Source organism: Marmota monax, unplaced genomic scaffold, assembly GCF_021218885.2.
Source record: "Marmota monax isolate L192 unplaced genomic scaffold, Marmota_monax_Labrador192_F-V1.1 WCK01_AAM20220418_F8-fsc00029, whole genome shotgun sequence".
NCBI lineage: Eukaryota > Metazoa > Chordata > Mammalia > Rodentia > Sciuridae > Marmota > Marmota monax.
Window position 1 is genome coordinate 12,345,661 of NW_026693024.1, and position 17,338 is coordinate 12,362,998.

The window sequence follows — 17,338 nt, forward strand, 5'->3', positions numbered from 1 at the left end:
TTCCCCCCTGTATATGGGACTCTCGCTGAACTCAAAAGGCATTTAGGAAAGGGAGAACTTCCAAACAAGAGGAAATGAGGGACATAAAAATGAACTTCTGATTCCATCTGCGCTCACCCAGATGGCAGGAGAGAAGAGGGGAAAAGTGACGAGGTCGACCTTAGAAAGAGGTAAAATGAATTACAGTGGATGGGGTAGAGAGAGAAGATGGGAGGGGAGGGAGGGGGGATGGTAGAGGATAGGAAAGGTAGCAGAATACAACAGTCACTAATAGGGCATTATGTAAAAATGTGGATGTGTAACCCATGTGATTCTGCAATCTGTATTTGGGGTAAAAATGGGAGTTCATAACCCACTTGAATCTAATGTATGAAATATGATATGTCAAGAGCTTTATAATGTTTTGAACAACCAATAAAAAAATAAATTAAAAAAACAAAAAAAAACTGATACAATTGAAAAAAAAAAAGAAAGAGGTATCCTAGTAGGAAAAGTCGACTCGAGCTCAGCTCTGATTTCCTCTCCGAGGGCTAAATACATGTTAAATGACTTTGTCAATATTTTTAAGTGGCCGGTGTTGGAGTGGGAGTAGCAGACAGGCAGGGGCAGAAGGCGGACTCCTGCGAATCAAGCCACCAGCTAAGATGGTCTGTGGCCAATTTTTACAGCTGGATTTTTATAAACTCCTTCAAGAGCTGGGCGAGGGATGGGTTTAGGATGTTGCCATGGCTGCAGCTTCTTGGGAAAATATTGTGACATGGACACAGATGCAGTGTGGGAGACAGACATGGCGGGCAGGACGCATAGGAGAGAATTGAAGACCCTCCCTAGATACTTCTGCAAAGGACACCTCACCACACCGTCGCTGGATTCCATTAGCGGTGGGTGAAAGGTGAAGAGATTATCCAGGGTCCTTGTGGGGGACAAAGCTTGTGACACACACACAGCTATTTGCTATTTGCCTAATGCAATGTTATAATCGATGGGAACACAGGATTATTCCCCAGCAGAGGGCCGGAGATGCAAGTAGTTTCTTGAAATCCATTTTGCTATGACGGTGCTCGATGATTGAATTTTCCTACTTGCTTCTCTGAGATGCTTCCTGTCCATCCAGGTTTTTCTCTGGAATCATCAAAAGTGTGCCAAGGGCTTAAGAAGCCTGCTCTTGTTTTCAAACTGAGAAATGATTCGATTCGATTGAATGCAATGAAAAGCAATTGAATTGGGCTTGCTAGTGTTTGGTGCCTGTATTTACCCCCTTCCACTATTTGAGTGTTTGGGGTATTTTTTCTCTCATTCACAGGTGGAGGGGGAGCTGTTGAAGGGACAAGTCTTCTTTCCCAGAGAATCCACAGCAAGTGTGTAGGTTGGAGTGGAAAGGGCTCTGAAGTGGGTCTGGAGTAGGGGTGCTGGGTCAGGTGTATGGAACATGCCCATCCCTCATTTCCAGTTCAGCAGATACCCCCTGAACATCCACGTGGGCCAAATACTGTCCAAGATGCTCCCCACCATGATCCACAGGACAGAGGATCTCTGTCTTCCCAAAGCCTGGTGAGTCAGGACCTAGAGCAAGGGCCTGGCTTCAGAGCAAATCTCCCAGGTGGGAAGAAAGTCGTCTTCATCTACAAACCAGAAGAACGATTAAATCGTCACTCACCTCTGAAACAAACCCGGGCAAAGTGATCTGTTCAAAGATAACCAGTCATGCCAGTGTGTACAGAGGTATGGGGAGATACTCTGATTTCCACTCTCTGGTTTAATTGCCAAATAGACTCTCATGGTATTTTTTCACATGAATTCCTCATATAGACTTTTATGTAATGTTTAGGCACATTTGACTCTTTTTCATTTTCCAGGATCTGTGCTAGTAGAGGGAAAACTTCACAATCGCACTAAAAAAAGTAAGGATTTAGTTTAGCTTCCGTGGTGTGAATGAGCAACTATCTCCTACTCACCACCAATATGGGCGGGGAGAGAGGGAAATCAGCTAATTTTAGCAAAGTCACAGAATAGTAAACTCACAGAGGGTCCTGAGTCATGGTGAGATGAAAGACTTCCACAGATGAGTAAGACCGAGCGCTGTTTGTCTTTCTGTGCCAGGTTTTGTACAATTAGCATAATGTTCTTGAGGTTCATCCATGTTGCCACAAATTATAGGATTTCATTTTTTTTTTTGAGAACTAAATATTGAATCCAGGAGTTCTCTACTACTGAGCTCATCCCCAGTCCTTTTTATTTTGTTTCAAGATGGGGTCTTGCTCAATTGCTCAAGCTGGCCTCCAATTTTGTGATCCTCCTACCACAGCCTCCAGAGTACCTGAGATTATAGGTGTGCACCATCATGCTTGGCTTCTATAAGATACTCATTTTAAGGCTGAGTAGTATTCCTACATATATATATATATATATATATATATATATATATATATATATATATATATATATGAAAATATCTCACATTTTCTCTATCCGTTTGTCCTCTGATACCTACTTAGGTTAAGTCCATGTCTTGGTGATAGTGACTAGTATTGCATTAAGGGGAGGGGGAGGGGAAGATGCAGAAAGATTGGTCAACAGCTACGAAGCTACAGTGAGATAAGAAGAATTAATTCAGGTGCTCTGATGCAGAGTAGGGTGACTACGGTTGACGACATTTTATCCTATATTTCAAAATAGCTAGAAGAGAGGATTTCGAATGTTCTTACTACAAAGAAATGATACATGAGGTAATAGATATGCTAAATACTTGGATTTGATTATTTCACAATGTCTTATCTGTACCAAAGCATCACGCTATATCTCAGGTATATGTAGAACTATTATGTCAATTAAAATTGAAACAAAACTGAAAAAAAAAAGATGAAAAGAAAATGTGAGCCATGGTGTAACCATGTTCCCACAGGTGCTGAGCATGGGTCCAAGCCAAGGTGCACCCCAGCATCAGCCAAGGCTATCCCCCGCAGAAGGCAATGGGAATTCTAACTGCTCTGGTGTCCACAGGTCTCAAAGGAGCTCCCCTCAGCAGGTAGGCTCAGGGGGAATGGGCTAACATTGAGCAGAAGGCTGGGCAAATACTGCAGTCTTCTCCAGCTGCCCTCTAGGGCTGACCTTAGAGGTAAAGGGCCAGAGACCTGAGAAGGAATGTCAGCAGTTGTGGAAACAGGATCTTGCAGTTTCTTTTACCCTCTTCAAAGGCTCACACAATTCACCCAGTTAAAATATGTGTGTTGAATGCAATGCCACAGAAGCAATTGCTTTGGATGCTAAGGCTGTCATCCTGGCCAAGAAAAGCCCTGTCCCATGTCATTCAGAGACTACAGTGGTGTAGCAATGTGAGTTGGTGACCTAGATATTTAAACTGATTTTCAAATTGAATGGAGTTGGGAGAATCCTTCTGTGGACCCACTGGAGATCTCTGTCCCCCTGGAAGACACCTTGCAGCCAAATTATCAATGATAATTACATTCTACCTCCTTTAATTGCTCAAAGCCAAACCCTCCTTGGGAGCTCTCCCATTCTGCAAGAGACTAATGCAGAATCCAGTAATATGATATGTTTTCATGGGCTTCTGACTCGGTTGCCCCATGAATGTTCAAATGACCCTGACCCCCATTATTCTTCTGGACTCATGGATTTTTCTCTTCCACTCAAGGAGGAGATGCATTTGATTTAAACATGTTCAAAGCAAACAACATCAAAACTTCTGCCTAAAAACAATGACTGTCATTGTCAAATACTACTTAAAACCAGCTTTGAAAATGCATTGGTTGCTCCTAGAAAGAAAGAACACAGTACTCCAGTTGAGAAGTATTCATTCTGCTGAGGTGTGAACCATCAATGATACAATGAACCTGTTTCATTGACCCTTAGGGAATCAGACAATTATCAGAAAATCACCCGGTTTTCCCTGTTGGTAGTAAAAACATTTCCATGAACATAACTCAAGCCAGAGATTCATATTCAGCCTAAAAGAAAAGCAATTTAAGCCAAGGCTGATCTTAAAACTCAAAGCCTTTAAGACCTTGAAGTCTATGGAGGACAACGAGAGTGAGGCTGATTTTGTGTTTCCTGATGGGAAATTAAGGCAGAGTTCCCATCAGGGTCGGCTGTGTTGATAATGACTTCTATCTTGTGAGCTAAAACATCTCACCATCTCTTCAATATTTATTGACTACTCAAGACTGTGCACTAGGATATTTTAAAGATGATATGATTCCCACTTCAGATGTGATATACAGTGATTAAACCGTATTCTCACAAGTGGGGTCTAAGTAGTGCCTGAGCTTACGTACACACGTATTTCTCTCTGAGGTTTGGTCATCTTATCTGCAAATGTTCATACTGGGAAACACAGTTACCAGTGTTAAAGCCAACGGAATTGTTGTGCCCTGACATATCAGCTTTTATGTCAGAATTTTTGACATATCAAAAATTCCTCTAGCAATGGGAATTTTCCAGTCTTAATCAAGTGATAAACAAAAGATATTAGAGCCAATATTTGAAAGAACATTTTTTTTTGGCTGACTTTTTAAAGAACCATTAAAGCAGAAGTTCAAATTCCCCTTGGACCTGAGGGTTTGTCAGTCCTTGTAGTTGCTAATGCCAGTCGTAAGGTTGAATTCATTTACATGGTGGTTTTGAATGAGCTGAGATTTCTCTAACCCTGGGCAGGTGAGCCTCCCCGCCATTGGCCAGAGCACAGAAAACACGAGCTCACCTTTATACTCATGCTGCATGAGAGCACCAGGCCCTTGCCAGGTCATCTCTTCCAATTTGCCTGATAGGGAGGCAGAGCTGGGGAAAGATGGCTGCTAAGCCTCAGAGCAGCCATGGCCTGAGGGTGGAGTCCTGTGACACAGCTCAAGAGCCAGGTTCAGTCAGGAAGCAGCCCACGCAGCCGCTGTGGCTCGGGGAGATGGTGAGGAGGTTGGGAACTCTGGAGGAGATTCACCTGCCAAGATGGGGATTTTGAGCTTAAAATGAATGATGGTGGAGACTTGTGAAATGGAGACTTGTGAAATGTGGGTGGGTTTCATTAGTTGAGGGAGTTGACATAATGGCCTGGGATGGTGACCGCGATTATTCTGGTGTTGTTGGCGCTCCAACCATGGAAAGCCCTTCAAAGTCAATAGCCAGCTTGCAAGAGGAGAGGTTTCATGGGAGAAAAATGCCCTTGAACATGCCTGTCATTTTCTATGGCTCTGGAAGGAATGGTCACCTGAGACACCCACAAAGTCAAAGTCACTTAGGAAGATGGGACATGAAGGGCTCAGTGTTAGAACATGCGTGTGCAAGTTATTTATGGCAGGCTCCCAGCTGCTGCCAGAATCCCCCTTCTTAAAATAAGCAACAGGTGGGTGACCTGGCCTCAGAAAACGCTGGGTCAGAGCATGTGTGGGATTCATGACCACTTTCTTTCTCTTCCTATTAAGATGGTTCCACATTTCTTTTTTTTTTTTCTTGAAGGCCACTTGGCTTTTGGAATTCAGATATCAGAAAAAATACTAGTGCAATCTGTTTCATATAGGGATCTAATAAATAAATGCCTACATATTGATTGGGTTAAAAACTCCTAGAAGAGTGTGAGTGCATGTGTGTGTGTGTGTGTGTGTGTGTGCACGCACATGTGAGCATTTAATGGTTCTCAGAGACTATGGGTTTGAAACTGTATCATTTAGATCAATACCATCATCCATTTGCCTTGTTCTTCTTCTTATGTATTGACTTTTTCCCTATCATGTCTGGGCCCAAAGTACTTGCTGCTTCGTCTTCTTAAGAGAATGCAAAAACATGCCCTCCTTTCCCCCTCTCTCAGAGGGGAATAAGGAAAGCAAGGATTTATTCTCCAAAAATTCATTTTAATTAAAACCTATGTCCTTTGGACTTGTGAAACAAAAGTTGGGACGGCTCTTAATGATGCCTTCTTGTGGTCTGCCTGCTCCCTGGTTGGACAGGGAAGCTGGCACAGGAGCTCAGGGGTGCTGGGCAGGCCCCCTGACCTCCTGGTTTTCAGCATGCCCGCCTAAGAGCAGGGCAACATTAAAGGCTTGGCTCAGGCCCAGCCCCACGGAAGGCATTCCCAACTTGGCACAGAGGCCCGTCTCAGGCTTTGATGGCTCCCGCATTTGTTCCACAGTGATGACATTCAAAGCATAAGAGATGCATGAAAACACAAAAATAATGCACGGGGAGAAAATAAGTCCCCTAACTGGTTATTCCACGGTCTTACTTTGTGTCAAATCCGGATGCATTTGGTTAGAATCGAGGCCAATGTTAGGCCACGAAGAGAACAGACAATAGAGACGATGGGGTTTCCAGAAGCCAAGAATAGAGGCCTCCCGGCAAGGGAAGCACCCACAAAGTGAGCCCTGCGAGATCTGAGGCTCTGGGGCTCCGGGGCTCTGCAGAAGGAGGAGCGAGGCTCACCTCTTTCTTCTCCCGAGGTGAGGGAGCAGGAGGTGAGGGAGCAGGTCGGGCTCCATGGGTCTCTTTGCACTAAAGAAAAAAGGTCAAAACCTGGGGTAGGTAGCAAGGGGAGGGAGAGTGAGCCCCAGAGCCTGCAGATCAGAAAAGCAGAATTCTGGTCTTGGCCTGCTTCCAACCAGCTGTGGTTCTTGGCCAAATATTTTATCCTCTCTGAGTCTCAATTTCCCTGTCTGTGAAGTGCATGGTTTGTATCAAATGACTTCTAAGGTACCTTTCATTTTTTATTGTTAAATGCCTGAAAGAAGTTGTCATTGTGATTGGGTTCCACTAGGGGTATGTGTGTGTGTGTGTGTGTGTGTGTGTGTGTGGCGCTGAGGATGGAACCCAGGGCCTTCATGCACGCTGAACAAGTGCTCGGCCACTGAGCTACACCCCAGTCCTGAGGTCATGTTTTGTTGTTGTTGTTTATTTGTTTTTTGGGGGTTTTGTTTCTTTTTTGTGGTAATAGGGATGGAACCCAGGGGTGCTCAACCACTGAACCACATGCCCAGTCCTTGTTATTTTTTCTTTTGAGACAGGGTCTTCCTAAGTTGCTGAGGCTGGCCTCGAACTTGTGATCCTCTGGCCTCAGTCTCCCAAGTCCTTCAGATTAGAGATATACATGTATCACCTTGGTTGGCAAGGACATCCTGCCTTTTTTTTAAAAAAAAGCTCTATAACAAGGAATGTTTGCATAACAAAGTGAGCTTCTCTGATTAAGAATTATTAGTTTCTCTAATCTTTTTTACATTTACCCCCCTAGTGTAAACAAGCCCCCCAATGAAGTGAATAAAATTTGTTCTCTTCTGACGGGATTTTAAACCACTCTCTCTTCCCTGGTTTCAGTGAAAACACAGACGACATTCTTTCTCCTCCTGAAGCTCACCAGAGTCGCTGTCTCCATTCCTCTAATTATCAATGGCTAATCTCGTCATCTTTGCCCACAGGAGGATCTACAAGCTTGGTTTGCAGAACTGTAGATTGCTCAATGGACCACCAGGTGTCCACTGGCCTCGAGAAGTCTGAAAACTTGATTTTGTCCAAACTTGTGAAACTACCAGTTCCTCCCCTGAACTACCTTTCTGTCTCCTTTTCCCTTATGTAGACCACAATCCTGAGTGCTGGGGTACAGCAGAGTCAAGGCTGAGTGCGTTCTACCTGACTAGTGGGCACCTTCCTCTTTTGAGGGTTTTGGTGACATGAATGAGGATCACTAAATGCGCCATATGCACTGGACCCTGGGATTCCGATCCTGAGATGATACGGGTGCTGATGAGGAGGGCTGGTGGGTGAAGCAGCCCAGCTCGATTATCTGCTGGTTCTTTCTTGGCTGTAGGCTAGTGACACAGCACACAGCTGTCCTTCATCTGACCAAGGCCTTTGCAACAGAATTTTTAAAAGGCATGATCCACGGCAAAGAAACAGTTTCACTAAAATATAAGCAGGCAATAATGTTTACCTTTAGGAGATATTCAGGGAGAACTGCATTGCACCTGAAATATCATTTCTCCCCTGAAAAGGGTTAATTCAGGTATTAGGGAAAACACCTTGATATAAAAGATTAAAATAGATAAAGATCACAGAAGGCATCTTGAGCGCCGTTTTCTTTTCTTTTCCCTCCCCAAGGGGGAACTTGAGGGTCAGCAAAGCAGAGAGAATCTGTCAGAGACACACAGCTGGTTGAATGCAGAACTGAGACCCCTTCTGGGACATGCCACTTCCAATTCAATATCGTACCTTCTTTCCCAGTTTCTTCCAAACAGAACTGGCCCTACTTGAAGATGGAAGACATCGCTCTCCCACGTGGGCGGCATCCAAACCTGCACAGCTGTAGCGTCTCCCGAGCAGCCTGTCCCAAGGCCTTCTTTCTCTCTGGAAGCTTCTCTCAGCCTTCCAGGCTGCCCTGCTAAGCCCTCACTGCCTCAAAGGTCCCGCCCTGTTTGGATGTCTGGTCCCAAGCAGAGCTCAGAGGCTGCTTCTCTGGCTCTCCGTTGCATTTCCAGTTTGAGCACATTACTGGGCCGAGTCAAGGCTCAATATATATTTGTTGAATCAGTGATCCAAAGACTGAAAGTCATCGTCCTGAGAGCAGTCGCCAAGGTCTCCGCCATTAACACCACTCCATGGGATAAGTTATTGTCCCAAGTTAAAACGCAAGAAGACCTGGAGGAGAATAACTAAGCAATCATTATCACAGCATCTCAAGCCGCTCTGCAGAATATGAGATAAGGGCCCTGTAAAGGGAGACAGGAATGACCTTCAGGGTGCGGCAGGAGCAGGAGATGCTGCCCTCCTGGGCTTTCTGGAACAAAGTGGAGAAAAGTCGTTCTCCTGAGGGAGACCACAGAAAGTGATGCCCAAAATAACATGCCACTGCCTCTCACCGTGCCTAAGTCTGGCATTTACCAGTTGTCCTCTCTGTCCCCCACCCAAAATGGGTGTCTTCATGACTGAATCACACAAATGCCAAAGGTTTATCACAATGTCTCCTTTCTAATTGGCATATCAATTAATACTTTCCAGAGTATCGTCCCCTCTTTTTCTTTATTTAATTTCTTTGAGAGACTGGAGGTAGAGGATATCATCTCCAATACCATTCAGAAAACCGAGGTGGAGAGCTGCTGTTTCACCTTAAACCTTATGCTCTGGCCACTAGGGGAAACTGTGGTTTTCTTGCATTTAGAACTAATGATAACATTTAAAAAATATTGTATTTATTCTAGGCCGGGTGTGGTGGCACACGCTTATAATCCCAACGACTCAGGAAGACTGAGACAGGAGGATCTCAAGTTGAAGGCCAGCCTCAGCAAATTAGCAAGACCCTTGGCGACTAAGTGAGACCCTGTTTCAAAGTAAAAAAAAATAAAAATAAAAATAAATAAAAGGACTGGGGAATGTGGTTCAGTGGTAAAGCACCCCTGGGTTCAATCCCTAGTACCAAAACAAAATAAATAAATAAATATTTTATCTACTCTAGACAGATCTTTTTAAGGAAAGGGTCTCTATTTTATTTTTATTTTATTAATAATTTTTAATTATTTTATTAATGAGGGCAAAGACCGTAACAATCCCGTGAGCCTATCCTGCAATCTAAAATGTTGCTGCATTATACATAACTCTCATTTTTGACCAAAAATGGCCCCCTTGGATTCCCCCTGAGCATGAAAAGAAGAGAAATAGAGAAAGAGCCACTGATGCATTCCATAATGACGACATCACCCCTACCAATGCCTGCTCCGTTTATTTCTACTCAAAATGAAACATCATATCTTCACCAAGGAGATAAATAGTGAGTTTTATTAGAATAAGAACATTACCCTTCTGCAAGCTTTTCTTTCTTTTTTTTTACTCTTTGTTTGCACTGACCTAGATTATTTGCGACAGATGTGTACAACCGCCATCATTTTATAGAAACAAGCCATTATTTTAAAACGCTCAGTCCTAGGATGTCTTTATCCCCGAGAGCGCTCTCCTTTCCCTCAGATCATGCCACAGAGGAGAAAGGTTATAAAAGGTTAAAAGATGGGCGTTGGGAAACAGCTTTCTCTTGAATGTTTTGTTTTGTTTTTCATGATCAGAATCCGAATCCAACATGTTAAGGAACAGCTCTGAGTCGAATTTCCTTTCCTTTGTTCTTGATTTTAATTTCCCCCCAAACTGCACTTGAGCTCCCCATATTCTGTCGCTCCCTTTGAATGCCAATGATTTGCACTTCTGTCCTGCCTTTCATCTAGGGAATCACAGGGCCATCTGAAGCCTCTTCTGATAAACTTCAGAGAGGTGCTCTCACGTTTAAATCCTTTGGTCCCCTTCTTTTCAGAATATGCAGCGAGGAAAGATGTTGCGGTAACAGAAATGCCCTCTGTGGACTGGGCTTGGGTGATTTCCCACGGTGGCTGGACTCCAGGGGATGGAGTGTGTCTTCTCCTGGGTGCAAGGTGTAGGATGCGCTTGTGCAAGAGTTGTGACATCCTGAGGCCCTGAAATGGCACAATCCCCTTCAAAAACAAGCTTCCCTACCTCTTTGTCCTACTTCAAGAGCTCTGGCCTGCAAGGTTTGCCAGTTTGGAAGGTGAAATCAGTTATCACATTTATTCAGGGCATGTCTCATTGGGAGCGGATGAGAACTGGTGTCCTGGTCGATGTCACCAGACTTGACAGTGGTCTGCCACTTTACGGGTAGGTGATTGTTATCAAGTGCTTTACAGAAATGTTAGACACTGAGATAATCTGATCTCATTGCTTCTTTTGGAAAATTTAAGGTAAGCAAAAAAAAAAAAATAGTCTATTCACTTGAGCTCAAGTTGGTTGTTTCCTGAGGGACCCTGAGAGATTTTCTTGGTAGAATCTAAAATATGCCACAGACTCTGAGACCAGAGGTCTAAACCCAAGTTGATAATGAAAGGGAGAACTACCCTTCACCTCCCATTTCCATGAATACTTAAAAACAATTTTGATTTTGCAGGAATGCGTGTGATCTATGGGCTCATTGTCCTCACAGTCTCAAAGAACTTGACTGGCAGGACTAGTTCTACTGAAATAGCAGCAAGTTTGACAATTCCTGTCACAAGTTCAGGTTCTGTGGGTACAGACCTGGGTCAGCCCACTGCCAAACCCAGAGTGGCCCAGGTGTTTCAGAGAGTAAAGCAAGCTTAAGAAATAAATGACCAATATGGCCGTGTCACATTATGTCCTTTTCTTTTTTTATTTTATTTTTATTTTTAAATTTGTTCTATAATTAGTTACCGGTGACAGTAGAATGCATTTTGACACACTGTACACAAACGGAGCACAACTTCTCCTTCCTCTGGCTGTATATGGTGCAGTCACACGGGTGGGTCGTGTAATCATACATGTACATAGGGTAATAGTGTGTCTCATTCTACTGTCCTTCCCACCGCCATGACCCCTCCCCTCCCCTCACTCCCCTCTGCACAAGTCAAAGTCCCTTCATTCTTCCCTACCCCCCACCCATTATGGATCAGCATCTGCTTATCAGAGCAAAACATTCAGCCTTTGGTATTTTGGGTTCGGTTTATTTTGCTTAGCGTGATATTCTCCAGCTCCATCCATTTACCTGCAAAGGCCACATGTTATGTCCTTTTAAAGAACTAAAATGCTAGGAAGAGGCAGAAGAATGAGTAATATGAATATTTGACTTTTCTCTTCCACATAAATATGGAAGAAACTGCCTTGTGTCACAGACCTTCATCCATGGGGCTGGTGACTTCTTACTCTGTCCCCATGTCTGTGGCTACAAGAACTTTTGGTGACACCACCAGACACCAGCTGAATGAGACATAAGATGTGAGGACCCCTGGCTTCCTCCTTTTACTCCAACTTCCACGTCACTGACCTTCATACCAAGTCACATAGCAAGGACACCCCAGTTGACATTGGGGTGAGAGTAGAGGTGTTACCTTCCTCCCCTGAACTCTTCATCTTGGAGAGCCAAGCTGGTCTGACTTCAGCTTTCCCAAGGGAGTGAAATTCAAAGAAAGCCAAGACAGTGGCTGAGGTCTATTCTACAGAGAGCATCTAGAAATGCCGTTAGATCCACGGTGTTTCCCGGTCCCACAGAAATATGCCAATGTCTCAGAAGAAAAAATGTTTCAAAATAGGACCTCTGCATGTTATCAGCTTCCCACTATTTCCATGAAATACTCGGGGTGACACATTGTAAAGAGAAAAGTCTTCTTCAGCTCACAGCTCTGCAGGTTCAAATCCAGGCTGGGCAGCCCCACTGGTTTGGCCTTGGATGAAGGTAGAACCTGCCTGTGGCTGGAGCATCTGACAGAGCAAGTGGTCCCAGCTCACGACAGCAAGAGAGACTGGGGTCCCACTTTGAGAACATAAAAGTAATTAACGAGGGACCTCCCTAGTGGTCCCACCTCTGAAAGCTTCATGGTGTCCCCAACACTGACACTCCGGGGGGACCAAGACTTTACATTACACCAAGCTACAGTAATGTGCACCAAGCTCCCATGCTCTGTCTGCACCTTGTTTCTGGACCCCACAGGGACCCTGGTGGCAGACCTTGTCCAGCGGCCTCCCCAGCAGGTAGCTTTCCCCTGGAGTGAGTTGCAGCGTTATCTTCAGGCAGGTGCACCAGCATCTTCTAGGTGCAGTTCTTGCTCGTTAGGAACAGTTCCTGGAAGCCACCTTGCAGTCTCATTCATGGTGGCAGCACTCATTCTGCAGCCAAGGACAGGCCAGAGCATGGCCCGTGGATCATCTCATGAGCCAGCCCACCTGCTCATGGCTCCCTGGCTGCTGTGCAGAGTCTGGCCAGGCACAAGGTCTACGTGGCGCCTCTCAGAGGAACATGCCCCTCTCTCTGTTGGAGCTCTTCTCCTTTATTTTATTTTTCTTACTGTTGAACATGGTCGAAGTTTCTTCCAGGGAGCATTCATATAGGGCAACTTTCTAGAATTCACCAGACCACAGGGGGTGGATTCCAGTTTAAAGACGAGCAAAGCAACACCTTGGGCTGGATGTGTTGCTCCCCTTTGGGAGGTTGACTGCTGACCTCCATGGGGCAGTGCAAAAGGAAACACTTGAGATCAGTGACATGAGCCCCAGGGTGCCCCCATGGGTTTTCACAGAGATCCATCTAGTGGTTAGTGTGGCCCCAGGGGAGCAAAGGAGCATTTGGGTAATGCCAAGTCTACACATCTGTGGAGTCTGTAGACTAAAGGATGCTACTGAAGCTGCATTAGTCCTGGAGGGTGGACTGTGACTTTATAAGGACATCCTCACAGCCTTACACAACCATAGGCTTCCATGCTGGGTTCCTGGTGCGTCACTGGGTCCTGAAGAGCCGGGAGTGGAATGCTATACATTCTTCACCTTAGTCCCAGTTTCTGACTTCCTACCAAAGAAGAAAACATAATGTGGTTCTGTCTAAAAGTGAGAAGACATGTGTTCTAGACCTGGTGATGTTCCTAACTAACCCGGTGTGCTGTCTCAGGTAAACCCCATCATCATCTCCCAGGACTTAGTTTTCCCACCTATAAAGTGAGCATTAGGTAGAGAGACCCCGCTGTCCCTTCCAGGTCTGGAATTCTACACGTGTGATCCACTGTCTCCCTCCAACACATAAGTGGTAGGATTATATCCTACAGACTTCGTGCCAAATGCAGGAAGTGGATAATGTGCTTTTGAAATAAACCATATAGTTGGAACTGAAGCAAGGAATGTCGGTGAGTGATGATACAGTCTAAGCCTCAGGACACCGCCTCTAAATCTCCTTCAGCAAAAATAGCAGAGCCCCCGAGAAATTCTAGACAGATGGTGTATCATTTCACATCCTAGATGGTAAGGGAGGAGGTAATCCAGGTCTTTTCTTCTGATTTACAGAAATTCCCTGGTGAAATGAACTTGATGAGAACCTTAGAAGATATATATATAGATTTAACCCAGGGGTGCTTCACCACTGAGCCACATCCTCATCCCTTTTTATCTTTTGAGACAGGGTCTCACTAAGTTGCTTAGGGCCTTGCGATGTTGCTAAAGCTGGCCTTGAACCTGCAATCCTCCTGCCTCAGCCTTCTGAGTCCATGGGATTGCAGGTGTGCACCACCACACCCAGCAGAGATAATAAATTTTTAACCCAGTGAGGATGGTAGCACATGGTCAACTGAAAAAGAGATGTCACTACATGAAAGGAAAAAATACCAAAGCATTTCAACTGCATGGAACAAACAGTTTAGGAGTTTAGGGAGATATTCTGATATTTTCACTGGGTTGTGTCATCACATATATTTGTAATAATAAGAGAGAAAGGCACATAAGGAAATTCTTGAGATAATTCAGATTTAATGAAAATATGTATAAGCCCAGGAATAGTAACATAAAGCCAATAACTGATTCTCTTCCACAATAAATGCATAATTATTTATCCAATCAATTGAACCAGAAGCTTAGGAGAGCTATTCCAGAATCCTTTGTCTCCCATTCCATTCAGTTGATCACTGCCATCCCCACCCCCCGTTCCTAGATGTGTTCTCCCATGGCCGAATGTACCTCATTTTCTTTTCTGCTGTCACCACCTTAGTTCGGGTCTTTACCATGTGTCTCTCAGTTTACTGACTGCAGGACTCGACTCTTAACTTTATCTCTTACAGATACCATCTTCCAAACTGTTTCTAGAAAATTCTACTCGACCCCCAAATTTGATTATGTCACTTTCCTACTTGAAACGAGCCATTTCATCTCCACTGCATATAGAGTTCCAGACTCCAAAGTGTGGCCTGATAAGGAGTCTTTGGACTTTACACCTAGGTATGCACTTTCATGAAGGTCTTAAACAGAAATGCCCACAGGCACCCACCGTCTGGATGCTGTGACCCTGTGTATCCACCTCCATGTCTTACATCAGGCATCGCTTGATCTCTGAGCCTTTTTGGACATCCACTCTGAACAAGGTGCCCTCTGGGTGCCCACAGCACCCTGACCATATCTCCAAAGCATCACCTTTGTCTTTGATACAAATGGGAATTGAATTTTTTTTCTTCTTTGCCTTTTAGTTTGAACATAAACTCTATGATGGAAAGCCATTAAAGTTAGGCAATCTCTAGGTAGGGCAGGCACAGAGAGACAATACAGCTTGATCCATATCACAAACCACATGACTTATGTAGAACCTGAAAAAGTGGAACTCAAAGAAGTAGAAGGTAGGAGAGTGGTTACCAGAGCCTGGGAGTGGGAGGGAATAAGGTCATGTTGGTGAAAGGGCCCAAGATTTCTGTTAAGCAGATGAAGTAAGTTCAGACATCTATTATATGACCCGGTGACTATAAATAATAGCAATGAATCACAATCTGGAAAGTTGCTTGAGAGAGTAGATTTTAAGTGCTCTTACCATAAAAAATAAGAAGCATGTGATTTCATGCATTAGGTTAATGAATCAATTCAGCCATTAAACAGTGTTTGCATATTTCAGAACATCAAGTTGTACAGGATAAATACACACAAACCTTTGTTTTCGATTGCAATTTTAAAAAAGTTGGACAACCTCTAACACACACCCAAGTAGGGGCGTCGTTTGTTCTAGACCCCATATGTTCCTCTACACATACCCCGGTCCAAACTCCTTTAATAGTCCCACTGACAGACACATACTCACACTACACACTCACCCACAGACACAGTACCAACAACACATACAGACCAAAGTCTTGCTCATCTTTACCTCAGTCCTTAGCATTGCATAAAACATAATAGGTGTTTAATAAAAGCATGTTGAATGGAGGGATGAATTTATGTGGAAGTTTTTATGTCTGAGCTAAACAAAGCACGCACAGAGCTGCCTGATGAGTCATAAGCAGGTCTGCTGGCCTCAGGGAGTAACATCCTGGGAGATGGAGAGAGAACTTACTGCCGAGTCATCGGAACACATCACTGGTGTCCTCTGGGAAATAACCGTGGAGTATTAACATAATACCAGGAATTCAGAGGAGATTGGTACTATGCTTTTAAATATAGATCAGTGAGATTAATGTCAATTTCAGAAATAACTGTAACGAAGTAATATTTTGTGAAGATTTAGGAAAAGGGGTTACCTAAACCATGCTTCTTGTGGGTTGGGTTAACAAGTCTGGCGAATCAGAAGATAGACACCATTTAACTGCATTTGACACTGCTCCATTCTGGAATGAGGTGGACACATAAAAGCAAAGGTAAGAGGATGGTAACATTAGACCAATAGTCCTGGTGACAATTCGTGGGAGATGCAAGCAGGTTCCTCGTGGCCTTCCCTGGAGTTTTAGCTTCAGCCCTGTCCTACCCGGAAGTCCATCCATCACTTGAATGAAGATCCAGAAAGCACATGGACTAGAGTCAGAGATGACACCTGTGTCACCTAACCACATTGAAAACCACGTAAGCCTCCTGAGAGGACTCGGTCACAGGGGAAAAATGGCATCAGTGTTGTTAGATGAAATTTGACAAGAATGAAATAAAAGTATTTGTATCTTCTTTTAAAATAGCATCTGTGTGTAGGCTGGGGCAACCTGTGCTGCCATCCAATCTGAGTTCACAGTGAGATCTAAGACATTCCTAAAGAAAGTAGAGACTGAAAAAAAAGACTAGTTCTCTCATCTGCAAATTGGTGGATCACCCTTGGAATATCACGTGGGTTGGCATCACACCTTCACCTTGGGGCAGAGGAGAGCAAGTGGAATATTTTAGGGTATTGCAACCATATCTGATGAGAAACAGTGGAAGGATCTGAGATAAGCAACCTGGATAAAGGGTGCTCAAGGGCCAAGACCGTTGTCTTACTTATCGGAAGAGTTGTTACATGACATGAGTCTCACTTGGAGGAACCACTGTTGCGTGGAGATGATCACATTCATTATAAGGAAGGACTTTACGATACTCATAGCAGTGATTGAAAAGCCACTTACTGATGGGTTTCAATGTGATCTGTTGCGGGGACATTTTCCTGGATGAACTTCTACTGTGCCTTCTAACTTACATTTTTAAAAATATGCCAGCGACTATACATAGAAGATGATAAAAATGACCTCGACATTCTCTATTGCATCTCCTTATGCTTACTCATTATTTTGGGGAGGGGGTACTGAGCCACATCACCAGCCCTATTTGTATATTTTTTAGAGACAGGATCTCACTGAGTTGCTTAGCACCTCACCATTGCTGAGGCCGGCTTTGAACTTGCTATCCTCCTGCCTCAGCCTCCTGAGCTGCGGGGATTTGCATATTCCATTGTAATGTGAGGCTATCCCCTTAGGGATTTGTTTCTCAACCCCTTGAATCTGGGCTTGGTCATATGGCTTCCTTCAACTAATGGGATATCAGCAGAGGCAACCCAAAGAGAGACTTCCGAAAGTGCTTGCCTGTTAGGGCT

The 17,338-nt window shown here is 44.2% G+C and overlaps 1 long non-coding RNA gene across 2 annotated transcripts; it reads left to right on the plus strand.

Annotated features, from left to right (window-relative positions):
• Nucleotides 1-588: 588 nt before the first annotated feature.
• LOC124098619 (uncharacterized) lies at nucleotides 589-10,438 on the plus strand. 2 transcript variants are annotated; one of them, XR_006853636.2, is made up of 5 exons: nucleotides 589-881; nucleotides 1,304-1,362; nucleotides 1,451-1,722; nucleotides 2,903-3,025; nucleotides 9,189-10,438. It is a non-coding gene; the product is annotated as an uncharacterized LOC124098619 (long non-coding RNA). The 2 variants fall into 2 exon arrangements; XR_006853635.2 differs by having other exon boundaries at nucleotides 1,304-1,722.
• The last annotated feature ends 6,900 nt before the right edge of the window (nucleotides 10,439-17,338 follow it).